Source organism: Canis lupus, chromosome 20 (genome assembly GCF_048164855.1).
Source record: "Canis lupus baileyi chromosome 20, mCanLup2.hap1, whole genome shotgun sequence".
NCBI lineage: Eukaryota > Metazoa > Chordata > Mammalia > Carnivora > Canidae > Canis > Canis lupus.
This window is the reverse complement of record NC_132857.1, coordinates 5750350-5769738: the sequence shown is the minus strand read 5'-3', so window position 1 is coordinate 5769738 and position 19389 is coordinate 5750350. Positions and strand designations below refer to the sequence as shown.

General features: G+C 41.7%; 1 long non-coding RNA gene across 1 annotated transcript; it reads left to right on the top strand.

The window, feature by feature from the left end:
- Window positions 1-733: 733 nt before the first annotated feature.
- LOC140611653 (uncharacterized) lies at window positions 734-5326 on the top strand. The gene is made up of 2 exons (XR_012012741.1): window positions 734-822; window positions 5064-5326. It is a non-coding gene; the product is annotated as an uncharacterized lncRNA (long non-coding RNA).
- The last annotated feature ends 14063 nt before the right edge of the window (window positions 5327-19389 follow it).

The following is a 19389-nucleotide window of genomic DNA, read 5'->3' as shown; positions in this document are numbered from 1 at the left end:
TGAATTAATAGACCATCTGATTCAGCCTGGATGTGGGTGGGCCCATCTTAAAGGTGCCCTTGATAGACATGATGGGGGGGGGGCTGGATTTTAAAGTCGTGTCATATATTATTGATTCATCTGGACCATGAAACTTCTGAGGCAGAAGTCAAATACTTCCCTCAATGGTTGTCACAAAATTATAACCAATACTCCTGGGAAGGTGTGGCATCTTCAAAATCAGAAGCTTCTTCAATAACCGTACTTTCTAGTTGGGAAGACCAGTTGTGCCTGTGAGATTAGTGAGCCATGATTTTTCTGATGGTGTCTCCCTCTGCCTCTGTTTCTCTCTCTCTCTCTCTCTCTCTTTCCCTCTCCCTCCCCCTCTCCCCCCACCCTCTCTCTCTCTTTCCCTCTCTCTCCCTCTCTCTCCTACCCTCTCTTTTTTTCCATCTCTCTCCCACTCTCTCTCTCTCTTTCCCTCTCTCTCCCTCTCTCCCCCACCCTCTCTCTCTCTTTCTTTCCTTCTCTCTCTCTCTCTCTCTCTCTCTCACACACACACACATACACACACACACACACACACACACACACACACACGGTGGTTGACCATCACCAAATATCAGACACCACATTAGCCGCCATTATATAACTAAAGAGCCAGTCCCCAAGGAAACAGACTTCTAGAAAAAGTGCTACTAATACCCAGCGATCCAGAGGCTGGGTTCCAACAAAGAGTCATTCAGGATTCTGAATTCCGAATTCTGACTGCCCAATCTTTTACAAAGACTATTCCACACCGTAGGTCTCTCCTGCTTCTCGGCTTCAATGACACCACACCAGGTATCTCTCTCCCTCCCTCTGTCTGCTCCTATCTTTGCCTTTAGGAGCAGCTACCCTTCCCCTAACTGTGCACATGGTGTGAAAGACCGTTACTGGCTGATGGACTATCTCCAAATTACTTAACTTCTCTAATTCTGTATTTATCACCTATAAAAATGGTGCTAACACTATGTTGTAATAGAGGGACAGAATGGAGGGGCGCTATAAGGGTTAAACTAGTTAATACATATTTTAAAAATAAAAGGTCCTCTAATGCCTGGTCAGAGTAGGTGCTCAGTGAATGCTACCCACCCTTCCCTCTTGTCTGCTGTCTTTAGGCTATCTCGGAGAAACGTCTATGTTCATCGCTTCAGCTCACATCCCAACTTCGTCTTCCAGAAGCACATCTTCGACCTCAACTCTTCCTCTACTAAGCATCCTATTAACCTAACTCTGATCTATTCCTCTGTCATCATTCCATGTTTCCCCAGATCCCAGGATTTGACTTTTCTATCAGTGCATTAAGTTCAACATCAATGAAGCGAGGCTTACCATTAACTCCAGCCCAACCACTCCACCTGCTGTCGAGAAACCTATTGTGCTCTCTAGCTCCCTTTCATGTACTCTAATCGAATTGAATCACTGCCCTCTCACTCTTCAGTCTCAAAACCCTCAGATCTTCACTGATGGAGCCGCTTCTCTGTCCTTCACAACCAATGGGCACAATATCCTGCCATGTTTCACAACCTTTCAGATTCACGTCGTCTTCTCAGTTCCCAAGCTTACCCACCCCTACCCATAACTCGGGATTGCCATGCTCACCCTAGCTACTTCTTTACCTCTAGGTGGTCTCAAGGGCACTCTAAATGGGAGTGTTTTTGACCTACAAGCCTGGGCCTTACCCACTTACTACATCAGTTTCCTATTGCTATAGGACAAATGACCACAAACGTAGTAGCTTCAAACAACGCAAACATATGGTTCTAGGAGTCAGAAGTCCAAAACTGGTCTCATGGAGCTAAAATGAAGGCTTCGGCAGGGCTGCATCCCTTCTAGAGGTTCTAAAGGATAATTTGTTTCCTTGTCTTTTCCAGCTTCTAAAAGTCCTTGGCTTGCAGCATCCTTCCTCCATCTTCAAAACCACTAGTGTAGAATCTTCTAATCTCTCTCTCTCTCTCTTTCATGCTGACACCCCTGCCTCCCTCTTTCTCTTACAAGAACCCTTGTGATCACATTGGGGTCCACCCAAATAATCCAAGATAATCTCCCCATCTCAAGATTCCTAACCCTAATTACTTCCATAAAGTCCCTTTGCCAAGCAAGGTAACTTATTCACAGGGAGTAAGAGATGGAGCCATTTTTTTACCTACTACTCCTACCTCTCCAGTCTTACTTCGTAGAATTATCCCTTACTTTTCCATGAGTTCCAACACCCACTGATGTTCTTATAATTCCTCAAATAAATTATAGTTACCTCTGCCACATGACCTTTACACATAGAGATCTCTCTGCTTTCACTTAATTTATAGTAACCATCCTTCAAGCGAGGCCAACTGTTCCTGTTAAATAACCTCCTAGTATCATATACTTTTAGTTCTCAGAATAGGTTATACTTATCAGTTAAACACATATGTTTATGATTAGTTGATTAATGTCTGTATCTCCCACTAGGGTTATAAGCTCCATGAAGCCAGGGACCACATTTGATTTGGCTTAATGTTATCCCAGGGCCTAGAACAGAGATCACATGATAAGCATTTGAAGAATATTTGTTGAATGACTAAACCAGGCCAGTGGGTGATGACTCTATCATCATGAATATCTGTAGGAATTAACACATACACACACACCTGGCCAAAAAAATAATAACTAATATATGCTGGATGCTGCAGTGAGCTCTAATCTGCCATCTCCCATCTAATCCCATAATGAACTTCTGAGGTGGCTACAATCATAATCTTCATTTTAGAGATTAGGAACTGAAGAGAAGAAAGGTTAAAGAACTTGCCCAAGAAGACATAGCTAGTAGATAATTGGATGGGATTCCACCCCAAGTGGGTTTGCTTCCAAAGACCACACTGATGTCCTGGGGTTATTTCTATAGGAGCATGTGGATGACTGGAACTATGGAACAAAGCCAGTTGAAGACAGGAGACTATACCAGTGCACACACTCATGAGCCTCCATGCACACACACAGTTGGGCAATTTGAAGGACATTCACAGAAGGCCCCCAGACTGATGCAAGCATGTCAAATAAAGTAGTAGGAACATGACTGGTGTGAAACCTTAGGACATCTACCACACAGATAATGATGGAGGTATGGATTTTGAAAGGTGTGGGTACGTCTAAGGCCAGCCAGAACCTTCATTAATGCCACCAAGGGTAAACTACAAACCCTAGGAAAGGGAAAAGGAGAAGCTAAGATGTGACACAGCTCCCTGCTGACATCCCCACAAAAGGAAAAAAGAAGCTGGCAAAAGGCAGAGATGCTGCTGGATTTCATCTGTTCAATAAGAATATAGCTCTTGGGAGGTAGTCCCACCCCCCCCCCACCCCTGCAACCATGCAACCAAGGTAAAGAAGAGTCAGAAGTCCTATTAGGTTAGTAGGTAAGTCCCTTAACTAGGAAGTTAAGTGTCTCATCGAGGCCATAGTGCTGTGAGGACAAAATTGGACAGCAGCAACAGACACCAAAGAGTTTGCAGTATCCATATGAAGTCTCTGGAAACTTAGCCGAGCTCAGCTTGGGAGATGGAAGAAGACAGAAGCAGCTCTAAGGTAACCATGTGCCACTTGGGCCAAGTAACCAAATCAAGGGACTTCAGCCGGCCAAGACTTTGGGAGAGATGACCCAACTTCTAGACGCATCCTTTGAGAATGTAGACAGACAAAGAATAAAGGAACGAGTACTCCAGACTGCAGTGGAAGGAACCTAGGATGCCAGCAAAACTCCTTCTAGTGTTTTTTCTCTAAAGCCAAACCTCTGAGGGAAGACATTCAGGAGGATTTGCAGAACTGGAATGCCTAGCTCCTTCGCAGAAACAACCCCACTTATCATCCAGGAAAGGGGAATGCGGGGAAATGAAGTCAACTCTATCCCACAACAAGCCTGGGGACCCCACAGAAAAGAGAAAGATAGAGTGTCTATTCAACTGCCCTGCCAAAAAACCTACCAAATGGGTACTTAGGTTTAATTTAGAAATAGCCATAGAGGAAGTTTGAGAGTTTTGCTTAATATTTATGTTCCTTACTAATTCAGTACCAGCCTGTAGAGCTCATCCTTTGTGACATGCAAGTGATATAAATATTTGCTAATAGGAATTCATCTAGAACAGAGAGAAAAAACAAAATCATGGAAGAGGTCAGATTCAGCTGGAAGTTTGGAGGACAGGTATATAATTAGAGATGAAAGCCTGTAACATTGTAGGCTGGAAGAGTCTGGGTCCACACAGGAAGTGGTAGCTCCAAGGAGTCCTGCTGTTGAAGTTGGCAAGGTAAGCCCTTGAGCCAGACAGGAAATTTGGATATTTTCCCATAGTTTGAGCATAGTTAACTACTATAGATTTCCGAGCAGCAAATTGCTTAGAAGTTTGTCTCTTATCACAAAGGAAACTTCTTACCTCTAATAAAGAAGAAACAACACATTTATAAGATCCATTTACACATCAAGGAAGAAACTGTTTTTTTAAGCATATATATCAATATCATTATTTAGCATCAATATACAAAACTACTTGTAACTTACATTTCACTTTATTGATTTTGTTTAAATATTTATCTATTTGAGAGAGAGAGAGAGAGCTCTAGCTAATGCATGAGCCAGGAAAGGCACAGAAGGAGAGGGAGAGAAAGCAATCTAAAGCAGACTCCCCACTGAGCTTAGGGCCTGACGTGGGGCTCGATCCGGGGATCCTGAGATCACAACCCTGAGCTAAAACTAAGAATCAGTCACTTAACCAACCAGCCCAACCACCCAGATGCCCCTACTTTATTGAATTTTTAGCAGGTAGCCAAAGTCAGTCAAAGCTCTCTTGGTGGAGTCAGGCATGACTTTAACAATTCTAAAGTAAAGCACAAAAACTCAAGGATAATTCACAAATGTGTTAGCTTTTCTTTCCAGAGCTATCAGCTGGTTTTAGCCATAACATATCAATTTTCAAAGAAATAAATAGTACCTAGGACACTCCCTTGTGTCTGGGATTAGTGTCAACTCGATTGAAACAAATTCTAAATTCTGCCTCTCATGCTTCTTTTCACAGGTTTAAAAGATGCATTTTGGAGTTTTGCACTGTTGGACATCCAATTTATGTGGTTGTGAGGAGCTGCTAAGCAGTTTATCTTCTATCCATTTTAACGATCAAAACTGAATTCCAATGAAACCCTTATACTGCCCGTTGACAACGTGAAAATGGGCCAAATTTATAGCCAGCTTTATTAAATGGGGTTGTAAACAAACTCCTCTGCATAAAGCCCTGCAAGTTGAGTCAGGCTTTGAGGCCAAAAAAAAAAAAAAAAGATAAAACACAGGACCTGAAATCATCCTGACTAAGCAAGAGGATGCTCCAAGAGGTTCAAAATATCTGACTGGACGAGTTCGAAAGGCCTGTCCGCAGACTCCCAAATCTAAGCCATACCAAAGAAAAATGCTGGGCATTGTGTGGATTCAAAATTAATTTGCTTTATCATTTCCTGCAACAGTAGTAAAAACTTTCCCCCCAGTTTCTAAAAGCAGCAAGATTGGTGGTGGTTGTGGTCATGAACAGCCAATGAATGATTCATTCTCGCTCAAGTGGAACCCATGGGAAATGTTGCCAATAACTTGGTTTATATCTTATCTTCAGTTCTCAGCAGACAACATATTCGTCTATATTTTTACAAGAGTCATAAATTTTTCAGTTAGTGTACAAATCATAACACTATGTGATTCCATTTGGTCTCCATCCTCAGGGCTTTGGGAGAGGAAAAGGAAACCCCATTGTCTTGATCCACAGTGTGGACCATGCTTTCTGCAGGCTGCTGGGGAGCCCTGGAAGAGGGCAGAGGGAAGGTGATGTGCACAGCCGTAAGGCCTTGGATGCATTTCCTTTTTCTTTTTTTTATTTTTTATTTTATATTATTTTTTATTGGAGTTCAATTTGCTAACATTTAGCACAACACCCAGTGCTCATCCCACCAAGTGCCCCCCTCAGTGCCTGTCACCCAGTCACCCCCACTCCCCACCCACCTCCCCTTCCACCACCCCTTGTTCATTTCCCAGAGTTAGGAGTCTCTCATGTTTTGTCACCCTCATGATATTTTCACTCATTTTCTCTCCTTTCCCTTTATTCCCTTTCACTAATTTTTATATTCCCCAAATGAATGAGACCATATAATGTTTGTCTTTTTCCGATTGACTTATTTCACTCAGCATAATACCCTCCAGTTCCAGCCACAGTGAAGCAAATGGTGGGTATTTGTCGTTTCTAATGGCTGAGTAATATTCCATTGTATACATAAACCACATCTTCTCTATCCATCATCTTTCGATGGACACCGAGGCTCCTTCCATAGTTTGGCTATTGTGGACATTGCTGCTATAAACCTTGGGGTGCAGGTGTCCCGGCGTTTCACTGCATCTGTATCTTTGGGGTAAATCCCCAGCAGTGCAATTGCTGGGTCGTAGGGCAGGTCTATTTTTAACTCTTTGAGGAACCTCCACGCGGTTTTCCAGAGTGGCTGCACCAGGTCACATTCCCACCAACTGTGCAAGAGGGTTCCCCTTTCTCCACATCCTCTCCAACATCTGTTGTTTCCTACCTTGTTAATTTTCCCCATTCTCACTGGGGTGAGGTGGGATCTCATCGTGGTTTTGATTTGTGTTTCCCTGATGGCCAGTGACGTGGAGCATTTTCTCATGTGCTTGTTGGCCATGTCGATGTCTTCCTCTGTGAGATGTCTGTTCGTGTCTTTTGCCCATTTCATGATCAGATTGTTTCTTGGCTGTTGAGTTTAATAAGTTCTTTATAGATCCTGAATCCAAGGATCTATAAAGAACTTATTAAAAGGGCTTGGATGCATTTCCAAAGCATTGAGCATTGAGCATTGGTGGCATTGAGCCCAACACGCCAGTTGACTCTCCCAATTCAAAGTTATTGTGCGGAACTGGGATGCTTGGCCACATTCACCTGAGGGGCTCTAAGAGGTCACATGACCCAGCAGTGTAGGGAGGTTCAACACTGTCGTGTGTGTGTGTGTGTGTGTGTGTGTGTGTGTGTGTATCTCCCTCTCTTTCATCCTCCCGCAAATGAATTCACCCGTATGTGAAAATGAGGAAATACCCTGCAGGGTTATTTTGAGGTTATATTAAAATACTACATGAAAAATTCCTAGCATAGCACTGCACATAGTAGATCCTCAACCAATGTTCTCTCTCAGCCTGCTTTAAACTTCCCCACGACAAGGATCTCATGAAAAGGTGACCCTCCACACTCCCCTGACCCCTGACCAGCACCACAGCAATTAGCAATCACACTTAGAGGCCCTGGCCTCAACCCTAATTTTCAATTCAATCCCAGGCAAGGCCATACCAGGGCTCCACAAAAAGATGTATCTGAGGGCAGCCCCGGTGGCACAGCGGTTTAGCGCCGCCTGCAGCCTGGGGTGTGATCCTGGAGTCCCAGGATCGAGTCCCACGTCGGGCTTCCTGTATGGAGCCTGCTTCTCCCTCTGCCTGTGTCTCTGCCTCTCTCTCTCTCTCTGAATAAATAAATAATTCTTTAAAAAAATAATAAATAAAAAAAATAATAATAAAAAGATGTATCTGAACTACAAAACATCGGCCTTCACTTTCTGGGGATCTAGTGTAAATCTACCTAAGGTCAGCAAACATTCTCTATTATAGGGTCTCCTAAAGAACACAAACTGGACCCTGTTATTCTGTGACCCTGCAATAGGACTGGCCATGAAGTAATGAGGTTCCATGGAGAGCTCAGCCAAGCTCTCCCCTGCTGGCAGGTAGCAGTCAGGAAGCACGCAGGGAGGCATGCTTCTGCAGCCCCCAGCAGTCTCTGCTATGGAAACTAACTCCCTCACAAAGGGCCCTTCTCGGGCCCACAGTCCACCTCACCGTGACCTGTTATCTGACCTGCTAAGAGACCAGCACTTGCTAATGCCACCTGCGGAGCAAGTCGCCTGCTTCTTCCCCTCCTTTCTGCAGCCCTGCTAAAGCCTCAGCCCCCCACACCTCTGCTCTCCACTCAACCTTTCCCAACACTGCACGTATTTCAGCATATTTTTTTTTCCTTCTCCAAAGAAGAAAAGCAAGCATCCGCTCTGAGGCATGCTTTTGAAGCAATAAACAGCTCACTTCTTTGTGGAAAAATAGGCAATTTTCGAGTAACCTTTGGAAGCATCTAAATAACCCACACATATTTATGGCCGAGTGACTCTTTGGATTGAAGAAACTTTAAGTTTGTGTTTGCAAAGATTTCCATTAACATCTCTGAGCCACCTCTCATCTCATTTTAAAACAAATGGCTCACTCCACAGAGGAGAATCTGGTTGGTTTTCCTCCTCCCTCCTCCCCCAGCTTGGCTTCCAGAGCAGAGATCTGATGCTTGCACGTAGGAAGCTCAAATAGCGAATCTTCACCCAGAGGTCTCGGGGTCCTGGGAGCGAAGACAAAAGCCTCCGTGGTGCCCAGGGTCAGCCTTTTTGTCTCATTTTAAATGAACCTCCATTTCACCTCACCCCCATCTCTTCTTTCTTGCAAGAATAATTCCCCAAGAAGGGAAATGGGCTTTCATTTTCCTACCACCCGCCCCCTTCCCCCCCCCCCCCACACACACACACTGCAACAGAAACACACTGTTTTTAAAGGGTTGTTCTCAGGAGAAAATGCCATAAGCTATATTTATCTCTAACTAATCCATTTCTCTCTACTCCAAGATTAAGGAATTAATGGCTGCCACAGCTGCTGTCCTTAGCACATTAATTACTGTAAATTGGCTGCAGCTTCAAAAAAAAAAAAATCCACTCTACGACAACGGTGAGAGGCCAAGGTTCTATGCAAAGCATTAGGCACCTAACCTAAATAATAAATCAGTGTAGCATCAAGCCCAAGACAATATGTACAAGCTGGGGCACTGGGGTTGCACCCACCGGCTGTGAGATGGGGCACAGGTGGGCGAGTGAGGGAAAGAGCATGTTGACTCTATAGCTAACTTTTCTTGAGACCCAGGACAGATCAAGTCTTAAGGAAAACCACGCTCATAGTCCTAAAAGCCTGCATTGTTGCAAGTCTTCTTAGGTCACTTCTCAGTGACTTGGCCATTTTTACATTCATTAAAATCCTGCAGGCAGGACAGGGAACACAGGTGTCTAGAATAACTTGCCTGGCCTGGCTTCCTGGTGTCCTATACTCCAGGAGCACCACGTCGGTCCTGCAAGGCCCGAACTCTTCCCTCTTCAAAATCCTTTCATATTCCATTTCCTCTCCGTGTGTGATGTGCTTTCCCCTTTTGCACCCCTTCCCCATCCAACAGAGTTTCACAAACTCCTAGCCCCAACTCAGTGTCCTCCTCCAGGAAACTGAGACCCTAGCTCTTCCTACCGCCCGGCGGTAGGAACAAAGAACTTCAATCTTTGTATCGCAGTTTCACAGACCAAGGCTAAGAGCACCCTGGGGACTAGGCTCCTGAAAGTTTTACTAGGAATGATCGGGCTCTGCTCCCCTGTAGCCAGCCATAAGCTGATCCTACAACAAGCCTCCCACCTGGTCTTCCCGCCTCCAGATTGTTCCATCTTAAGAGCAAATCATTCTATCGAGGTCCCCTGCTTAACATCCCTACATGCTTCCCCCTCTGCCCTAGGTTAAATTTCCAACTTCTTCATATGATTTACTAGGCTTTCAATGTCTCTCCAATCTCATCCATTTTAACTCTCATTGCCTCTGTTATCATTTGGGACTTTTTTTTCCTCCTTGAGAGTGTCCTGTTTCCTCTCATTATCAGACCTTTGTCTATGCTGCTCCCTAATGCTGTCCAACCTTGTTTGTCCAGCTAACTCTTCCTTGTCCTTCAGTTCCCATCTTAGCTATCACCTCCCCCAGGAATCTTTCCCTGCGTCCCCCAGTCCTGACCAGGTGCTCCCCAGATCCTCCCACAGCGCATAGTACTTCCCCCATCCCAGCACTTAGCACAACTTGGCAACTGCCTGTTTGCTGCTTGGCATTGCACATTCTCTGCAAAGAGTAGAGATGCCCTCAAGTCAGACCACACTGAGTGGGATCATTGCAAGGATGCAAGGGACCTCACAGGCATCTGAGAACATGAGCTTCATAGGAACTGGAACATAAAAGCCACCAGAAATTGAAGCTCTTCTTTCTGTCTCCCGCTCTGAGAACCTACGGTCACAGCATCATCGCTCCTCTCTGCTCATCACTCCCCATTCTCCATTCTCTCTCTCTCTCTCTCTCTCTCTATCAGCCAGCCTCCCCTACCTCAGCTCAACCCACAAGCCCATCCCAGCCTGCACTACCATACCTAGCCCTCCACATTACCTTTCATCTTCTGTCTCTTGTGTCAGCAGGTGTCATCTCTCAGCTTCCTGACTCCAAGTTTCTACAGGAGGAATTTGATTGGTCCCTCCCATCCCATGGTTTTGTGCCACTTGTATCTTGGTGGATTAGTGCCCTCGATTCAGGTCTAGTCTGCTTACTCAAGACCCATAGGGTGTCTTTGTATGGAATTTAGCTACATTTACCTGGGGATAAACTGTCTTAAACAATAGACAAGTCTGGGACACCCCTGTCGCACTATCTCCTGGGACATAACCAAACTTTCACTGCTCTGTTCTGTCTAACAGAGAGTTAGGCACAGGGTTTGCTGAGTAATGGCTGGATGAAAATTTGTCAGAATTTTCTATCTAGAGGACACATTTGGAGATCCTTTTTCAGTCAAACCTGGCAGGGTAAGCAAGTTCTTGATCCCCATATAAAAAAAAGATAGCTTTTGTTCCTTAAAGGGAGTTGCCCAGATAATAAAATATTTTCTGACTCTTAACTTCACTCGAATCTAACCTACCACTTAGCTGATAACTGCTCCTAGCAGCTTTAACCAAAACAGCAATAATCTTTTGTAGCTTCGGCCTGCTCGTTTGACCTCTTCTTAAAATAATTGCCGACTTGGGCTTTAGAAGTCTAGAAGGAAATCAGATAAAAAGTATCAACAGGATTAATGCAATATTTTAGCATTATAACAACTACCTCAAGATCTACCCAATTTGAGGTTCACCTCTAGACTCTGCAGATTTACAAGCCACATTGGCAAACATGAAAAGCTCTATCTCGCATCAGGTCTTTGTTGTCCAATCCAGGTCTTCACTCCTTATTGCACTTTGAGATCTTGCTCTAGCTCTTTATTTTTTCCTCTCTTCCCCTTCCCCGTCCTCACTCATTTGCCTTTCCTACTCATGACTAGCCATCTATTTTATTTCCAAAACTTCTTTGAAACCCATAAACTCCTGAGGGTACTGAAAGGAAGGAAGGACTGCTGAACACTCAGAAATCCTTTATGGAAAAATCCATTCATTTGTAAAATATATATATATACTGAGAGGTCTGTAGGCATGCAAAGGACCAAAAATAGAGCCGAGAAGTATGAAAGGCAAGACTGCAGAGTACGATGTTGGACAGCTCCCCGCCCACCAGCCACACTCCCTTTGGCTTACAGGCATCACCACTGAAGACTGTGGAACAGCAGGCTGTGCCTCAGTCTTGCCTGAGCATCAGCATCACTCGAAGAGCTTGCTGAACATACATATTCCTGGAACCCACCCACTGAATCAGAATCTCCAAGAGGGAGACATGGGAATAAGTATCAAACAAGCACTCAGATGGCCCTCAGGCATGGACAGGCTTGGAGACACTGTTCCACATAGTGCCAGTTGGCAATTCTCAAAGCCTGTTCCACTAGGTAGGGGTCCTCATCCCTGACTGCACAGAAGTTGCAAGGTGTGGAGCCTGGGAATTTTAAGTCCCATCCACACGGTCATTTTTCTTCACATCTACAACCAGAAATGCAAAGCAGCGTTTCAGCACCGGCTCTGTAAGATGCTCCGGGAAACACAAGGGCTGTCGAGATGAGTGTAGAGGCAGTATTCTCTAAGCCCCTCTTCTAGATTCCCAGGACAGACTGTCGTATCGAAGGCTCTGGAAGTCCTACAACAAAGAATTCAATTTAATTTTATTTAAATTTATTTACATTTTTCTCAAGATTTAATTGCAAAAGGAACTTGTTTTGTTTGCTTGCTTGTTTGGTGGCTAGATGGTTGGTTTTTACATAATATGAATGAGCCTCGCGTGTAGTAGAAATATACTTAAATAAAGGCTGTTGCCATGTTTTCTGAGTGAAGAGCTACCCTAGATGCAGTTTGTAACAACTTCTGTACTACAATTTTGCTTTCATTTAACTCCTCATTTCTATTTCTATTTCTATTTACTATTTATTTCATTCCTATTTCCGGATTTTATATTGGCACTGACTCTCCCAAACTTGGATGTCGGTTTCTCCTTAAGGAACAGGACTGAGGCAAACCTTTCTTACCCCTCTCCCTTCATTCAACCTGACTTGAGGCAGCCTGGAAATCCTAGCACTCCCCAAATGCAATGGCATGTCTCTGAGCTTCATGCAAACAGATCATATCCACAGTTTTTAATATGGCTTTCCACATTATCCACTCCAAACAAGAAAGGGACAGAAAGAGGGAAAGCAGGGATCACACATGGCCCAGAACTGGTCCATAACCTGGTCCCCACTGCAGGAAAATTCACACAGAAGGAGGGTCAACCACCATCCCCTTGTACACATGCCCTTCCCCATGTTGGACAATTTCCTAAAGGTGAGTAAAGGAAGTCATTAGAATTCTTGAAGAAAACAAAGTGAAAGATAATGGATGCTCTACTCATAAAAAAAGGAAAGAGAAATGGCAAATTTTAAGTTATTTAAAATAACTTTTTTCTCTAAAAAAAAGAATTTTTAGAATTCTCTTAAAAAAAAAAATTGTCACTAAATTTCTCTCCCACTCATACAGTAGAAATAATCTTTTCAACTAGCACTAACTCCATGACAATTTCTCCACAGCAGCACCACTGACATTTTAAGCTGGATAATTATTTGTTGTGGGCACCGCTGGATGCTTAGCAGCATCCCTGGGCTCTACCTACTACATGCCAGTAACATGACTCCCTCCAGGTTGTGACAATCAAAAATGTCTCCAGACATTACAAAATGTCCCTTGGGAACCAAATTGCCCCAGGTTGAGAACTGCTGTTGTAAGGCCTAATTCCTATATGTAAAACATCGTGAAACCCAGCCCCGGTTGGGGAAATAAAAGTTAAAGCACAAATCATCTTTTCTGGATGTTTCGCTATAACCGTAAAATAAAACATCCATAAACATTTTTCCCAAAAACTTTCCCAAGAGTTTTGATTTCTTATCACAAGTGTTAATTACACTCTTATTTAAATCTTCAGTTGATATGGGGGGGGTGAGTGTTTGGGGAGGAAGGTAAATTTCTAAGCTGAACCTGCATTTCTTTAGTTGCCAAGAAAGTTGAGGAATTACGATTTCACTATATAAAAGTTAAAAATATTGCAGGTTCAGAAAAAAATTAACCCAAATAAAATAGGCAAAAATTCAAAACCTATAACAAAGATTAATGTTCAACACATAGTCTCTAAAAAATGAAACCGATTCTCTAAAAAATGAAAGCCACTGAACTAGCAACTGATAAGTAGCCAAAAGAGACATACAAATAATTTACAAAACAGAACACTCAACAAGCAAATAATGAGCACTAGAAAACTGTAAGCATCACTAGAAATCAAGGAAAACTAAATTAAAGACAATTTTTGCCTTTAAAATTAATATCTTTTTAACTAAAATTATTCCACACTGGTAAGGGGGAGATGAAAAAGACACACACAGTGACGGAAGAACTTCTAAAACTAATTTGGCAAAATTTATAATAGGCTTTAAAAACATTCGCTTTGCATAATCTAGCCTAAGGAATTAATCCTAATTACTGGAAAAGCTCAAAGATACTCATTACAGCATTATGTAAGATAATGAAAAATAGAATATCACAATGCCCAACGAGTCAGTATATTACACAGGTTCTTTGTGACAATTAAATGGGGTATTATGAAGCCATTTAAAAGCTGCCCTAGAAATAACAGGTAAAAAATCATACTAAAAGTATCATTACTAAAAAAATAAATAAATAAATAAATAAATAAATAAATAAATAAATAAATAAAAGTATCATTACTATATATATATAGTAGGCACTAGATGGATACCTATGGGTAGCTGGAATACAAGCAAAACTTTTCACTTTTTCTATTTTCTATTTCTAAATTTTTTGTAATGAGCATGTATAACTTTTACAATGGAAACAGTAAACTCCATAAAAAGTTATTAATTCTTCTAAAAGTGCAGCTCAATATAGTTTAGGCCTTAAAAGAAACTGGCTTTTCTCCATGTTTTCTTCAGATTGGGCTATTTTGAAAACATTCTCATCATATAAAAGTTGATTGAAGCCAATGAAACCTAATCTGCTCAAATTTCAGGGTTATCAACTTCAGCCACGTAAATAACCAGGAGAAGATAGATTCTGGAATGCTCTTAAAGAAGCCTTAAGACATGACTTTTCTCCCTTCTCTCATCCCATTTCTTCACTGAATACATCAAACAGCTTCGTATCTACACACCAATAGAAAATCCCAAACAGAGAAAAATAACATCAAGTCAACTCTGATTCATGGAGAGGAATTTAAAAATAAATAAATACGTTGGCAAATTGAATTTAAATTTTTAAAAATATTAAAAATCAATCAATAAATCATGAACCCTCAGTGTTTCCCCTTCATTATTGAATCCTGATCAATAATATTAATTACAGCTCTGTTCCTCTTATCGTATTACATTCATGAGCCATAAGAAAAAACAAAGACATGAAAAGATCTCAGTTTTAGGAAATAATATGATTAGGAAGTAGAAAAAAGATGAATGAATGGATAGATACATAACTATTTATCTCCTAACAATGCAAGTCAGAAATTTGTAGAATTTAGGAATTAGAAGGTACTTAAATACAACTATCCCCACCTCCTCATTTTGTCTGTGCTTTTGTGTCAAAATGGAGAAGAACGATGTAAGCGATCATTGTAGACAGACTTCAGAGCAGGCCACAATGGTGGGAAGAGCCTTAGAAAAGCAGTCTTGGATTAAATTATTAAATTAAATTAAGCAATTAAAATGGTAGCGTAGTACCTTTAGCCATCAAGAGCAGGATTCTTCTCTACATCCCTGACAGATGGTCACCCAGATGAGGTTGGAATCCTTTAAGAATTATATCACTGATGCCTTCCTCCCCACAGCCACTCCTAGGTCGTGTGAATTTTAATTTGAGAAGGTCTCTTGCATCCATTCCACCTTTCCTATTCTCATCAATCTAGATGGAAATAGGGAGGAAAGAATGGCATTAATCCAGGCAGAGAATGAGGATCTGAGCTGAGATGGTGACAAATGAGAATAGGATGCAGGACAGGGTAGAGATGAGACGTCCGTTAAAGGAAGATAAACAAAGGTATTGATGACTGAGTGGATATAAAGGTGATGTCCATGTCTTCTGAACCAAAAAAAATGGGACACGTGGACTGACGATCATGAGGGTACTTTTGGGTTCAATGGGGCAGATTATTTGCTCTCAGGACTAATACAGAAAATCCATACAGACACTTTTTTTTTTTAAGTGAGCATGGCTGAGAGTTATAGAATAGGAGTCAAGATGAAAGAGTATGGAGAGCCAGCAACAGGTAAAGAAAGAAGGCCTCTGTGTGCTCTAAGTACTAGCTTATTTTCTGTTTCTATTCAAGCATGTTCTCTTCTGCTGGAAAATGCTTTGTTAAACTTATCTGAGGTCGTTTCCATCCTCATGAGAAATCTGATGCAGTATTTCATCCTAAACATTATAAAGCTTGGCATTAAAAGCTTCCCAAAGTCTATTTTCCCCTGGAGTCAGGTACCGTTTGTCATTTGCTCACACATTCCTTCTGGCAGACTGCTTTACGATGATTCCCATGGGCAGCTATGGGGCTGGAGAGCATCCTTCACACATGACTTCCCTCCGAGTCCAGAGGCCGATGGACACAAGTAGAAAACTAACTCACCCCGTTATTGATGGCATCTAACAGTTAGGGCACAAATGGGTTGTCTTCTTTTTATACTGTTCACCTGGGTTTACAATGCACCACAGAAAAACAAAACTTGAAACCTGAGAATAAGTTCTATATTAAACTACTCATCCTATGAATCCAATATTGTTCTTTTTGGGTGCTTGCCCAAGCCTATCTGTCCCAAAGAGACAGGGAATAGTAAGTATACTCTCAAGGTGAAGACAAAGGATTGTTAAATAAAAGGGGGGAGGGATATGAGCAGTATTTTAACCATAGATATGGTGACCACATTTCTTGAAACAAAAAGTATGATTTATAACCCCCCAAAATTTTTATATTTAATACAATGAAGAACAAGAGAAAAGTATTTTTGAAATTAACACTGAAAAACCGACATCATAGCTATATAGTCAGATGGAGAACAGACTTTCTTTTTTAATGAAAAGATTTTTTAAATCCTGAATTATTAAATTTAGAAAGAAGAGGTGAGGATCAGAATATACATTTATCTTACTAATGTTTTTTTTATTATTATTTATTCATGAGAGACACAGAGAGAGAGAGAGAGAGAGAGGCAGAGACACAGGCAGAGGGAGAAGCAGGCTCCAATGCAGGGACCCCGACGTGGGACTCAATCCTGGGACTCCAGGATCACACCCTGGGCTGAAGGCAGCACTAAATCACTGAGCCACCTGGGCTGCCCTATCTTACTAATTATATTGGCACACCAGTGTCTGGTTTTGTAAACATGGTTCACAGTCTAGAAGAAAAATTTTTGGTCCATAACAGCTTTTTTTTTTTTTTTTTTTTTTTTAGAGAGGGAGAGAGAGGGGGTCAGGGAAGGGCAGAGGGGGAGAGAGGATCTTAGGACTCCATGCCCAGTGTGTAGCCCGATGGGGGGGATGATCTCACAACCCTGAGATCATGACCTAAACCAAAATCAAGAGTCGAACACTTTGCTGACTGAGCCACCCAGATGCCCCCATAACACAGCTTTCTAATACTCTTTTGACCTACAGCCTAAAATGAGTATTAAACACAGACCCTGTTGGGAGTTGTGGCAAGTGTACAGAGTGTAAATTTTTCTTACCTTGTGATAGGAAGGAGTATGGGTAGATGAGTGTAGAGCCCCTATGAACAAAGCACCCTAAAATAGCAGTTTGATAATCCATGATAATTGGTGGTAGTCTGTTGTACCCTCAGAATGCATGCCTAAAAGCCATTACACTTGATGGGGGGTAGTGGCGACACAAGAAACAAAGCTCTAAACAAGGCTTTTCAGAAGCTGTCTCTGTGACTATGAGGTGAGTTTTCTGGTGTCTGTTAATGTTATTGATTAAACCACAACACTTTTATATACCCAGAATGTAGTTTAAGTTTAGTATTTTTCTTTTAAATAAAGATTTTCTGTACCTTTCAGCCCCCCCACCCTTCCCCATTTATAGTGGAAATTTTTCTCTGCTCAAAGAGCAATCATAAGGTAGAAAAGGCTTCCCCACCGCTGGGCACCAAAGAAGGGGATTCCTGAGCCACTAGACAGGCCTTGGGGTAGTTAAAACCATGCCTATATGGCCTCTAACTTGTGTCTCTCTCCATATGGCAGTGACAGGTTTCCCCTATCAACCCTCACAGACCCAACCCACTCTGGAACCCCACGTTCAGTGTTCGGGTACCAGTTCGGGTTCAGTGTTGCATACCACACACAATAATCCTATTATTTCAGGGAGATGAAAAGAAACTGCCCCTTGGAGGAGTGAAGGGGTAGAGAACAGGTGTCAGACCTAAAGTAACTCATTTCTACGGAGGGTCTTGTACTTCCCCTGAATACCAAACAGATTCTGCAAAACTCCAGAAGAAAACCGGGCATATTCTAAAGGTGTCAAAATGCTAGGAAAGATCTAAGGGAAGAGGCAAGTGTCACTCAGTAGTACCACAGCCATCAGGGCTGTGTCTGCACACAGGTAAATTTATGTTTTCTTTGTTGAGATCAAACAAAACTCATATGGAAAGGTTGCCCCATGACTTAGGCCTATCACAAACATAGGGACACCTGGATGGCTCAGGTCGCGATCTCAGGGTCGTGACTGTGAGCCCCTTGTGGGGCTCCATGCTCAGTAGTGAGTCTACTTCTCTCCCTCTCTCTCTCTCTCTTTCCCTGCCCCTCTCCCTCTAAAATAAAAAAAAAAAATCTTTAAAAATAAATACATAATAAATCATGACAAACATAAATATCAATAGGTTTAACTGTTCTGAAGGACTATTTGTTTATTTATTTATTTTTCTGAAGGACAATTTAGCAAAACTTTTCAAAAGCTTTTAGATGTGTATGTACTCTAGGACTCAGCAATTTCCCATCTAGAACTTTATCCTGAAAATGTATGTGTATGTATATGTATATATATGTAAAACCATATATATGTATATATGGATTTATGCAAAGATCTAACCATAAAGGATATTTAACCTATATTTGTTTACAGTAGGAGAAAACTGGAAGGGGCATCTGGGTAGCTCAGTTGGTTAAGCGTCTGCCTTCCACTCAGGTCATGATCCAAGGGTACTGGGATGGAGCCCCATCAGACTCCCTGCTCAGCAGGAAGTCTGCTTCTCCCTCTGCACCTCTCCCTTCTCATGCCCCCTCTCTCTCTCTCTCTCTCTCTCAAATAAATAACTAAAAATCTTAAAAAAAACTGAAAAAAAAACTGGAATCAATTATCTAGCTAGCATTAGGAGATTGAATAAACTCTAATATATTGGCATGAAACGCTATACACTGTTTAAAAGTAGTGTTATGGAATATGGAAGGATATTTAGTAACATGATACATTAACAGGGAAAAAAGATTATAAAACAATATGAACCATATGATTCTATTAGGGAAAGCCACCATAAAAAATATAAGTAAACAAAAGTAAGAGAATCAAAAGCTTCACCAACGTGTTTATATTTTGGGGTGGCTTCTGAAGTCTATACAACGAATATGGACTATTTAAAATAAAAAGTGAAAGTTGTTTAACTACGACTTCTAGATCTCAAACAAATATCCCCCAATATTAATTATTAGCACAGCTACTGGGAAAGAAGAAAGAAGGGAGGAGAAAACTAACTTGAGTTGCTTTTGCTTATTCAAGTTCATTGAAATGTAGGGTCAACCCAACTTGAATCGCGTAGATATCAAATATAATTAGAATGTATATCTTCTACTGAAAAAGCAGGAGGAAAATGCCTTGCTTTTTCTCTCAATCCTTTATCATTAAAACCCTATGATTAAGATTACTTCTTCTATTTACTGAACCTGGTGAATGCTAAAGTTTTTTTTTTGTTTTTTTGTTTTTTTTGTTTTGTTTTTTTTGAGGTGAAGGTGTTAA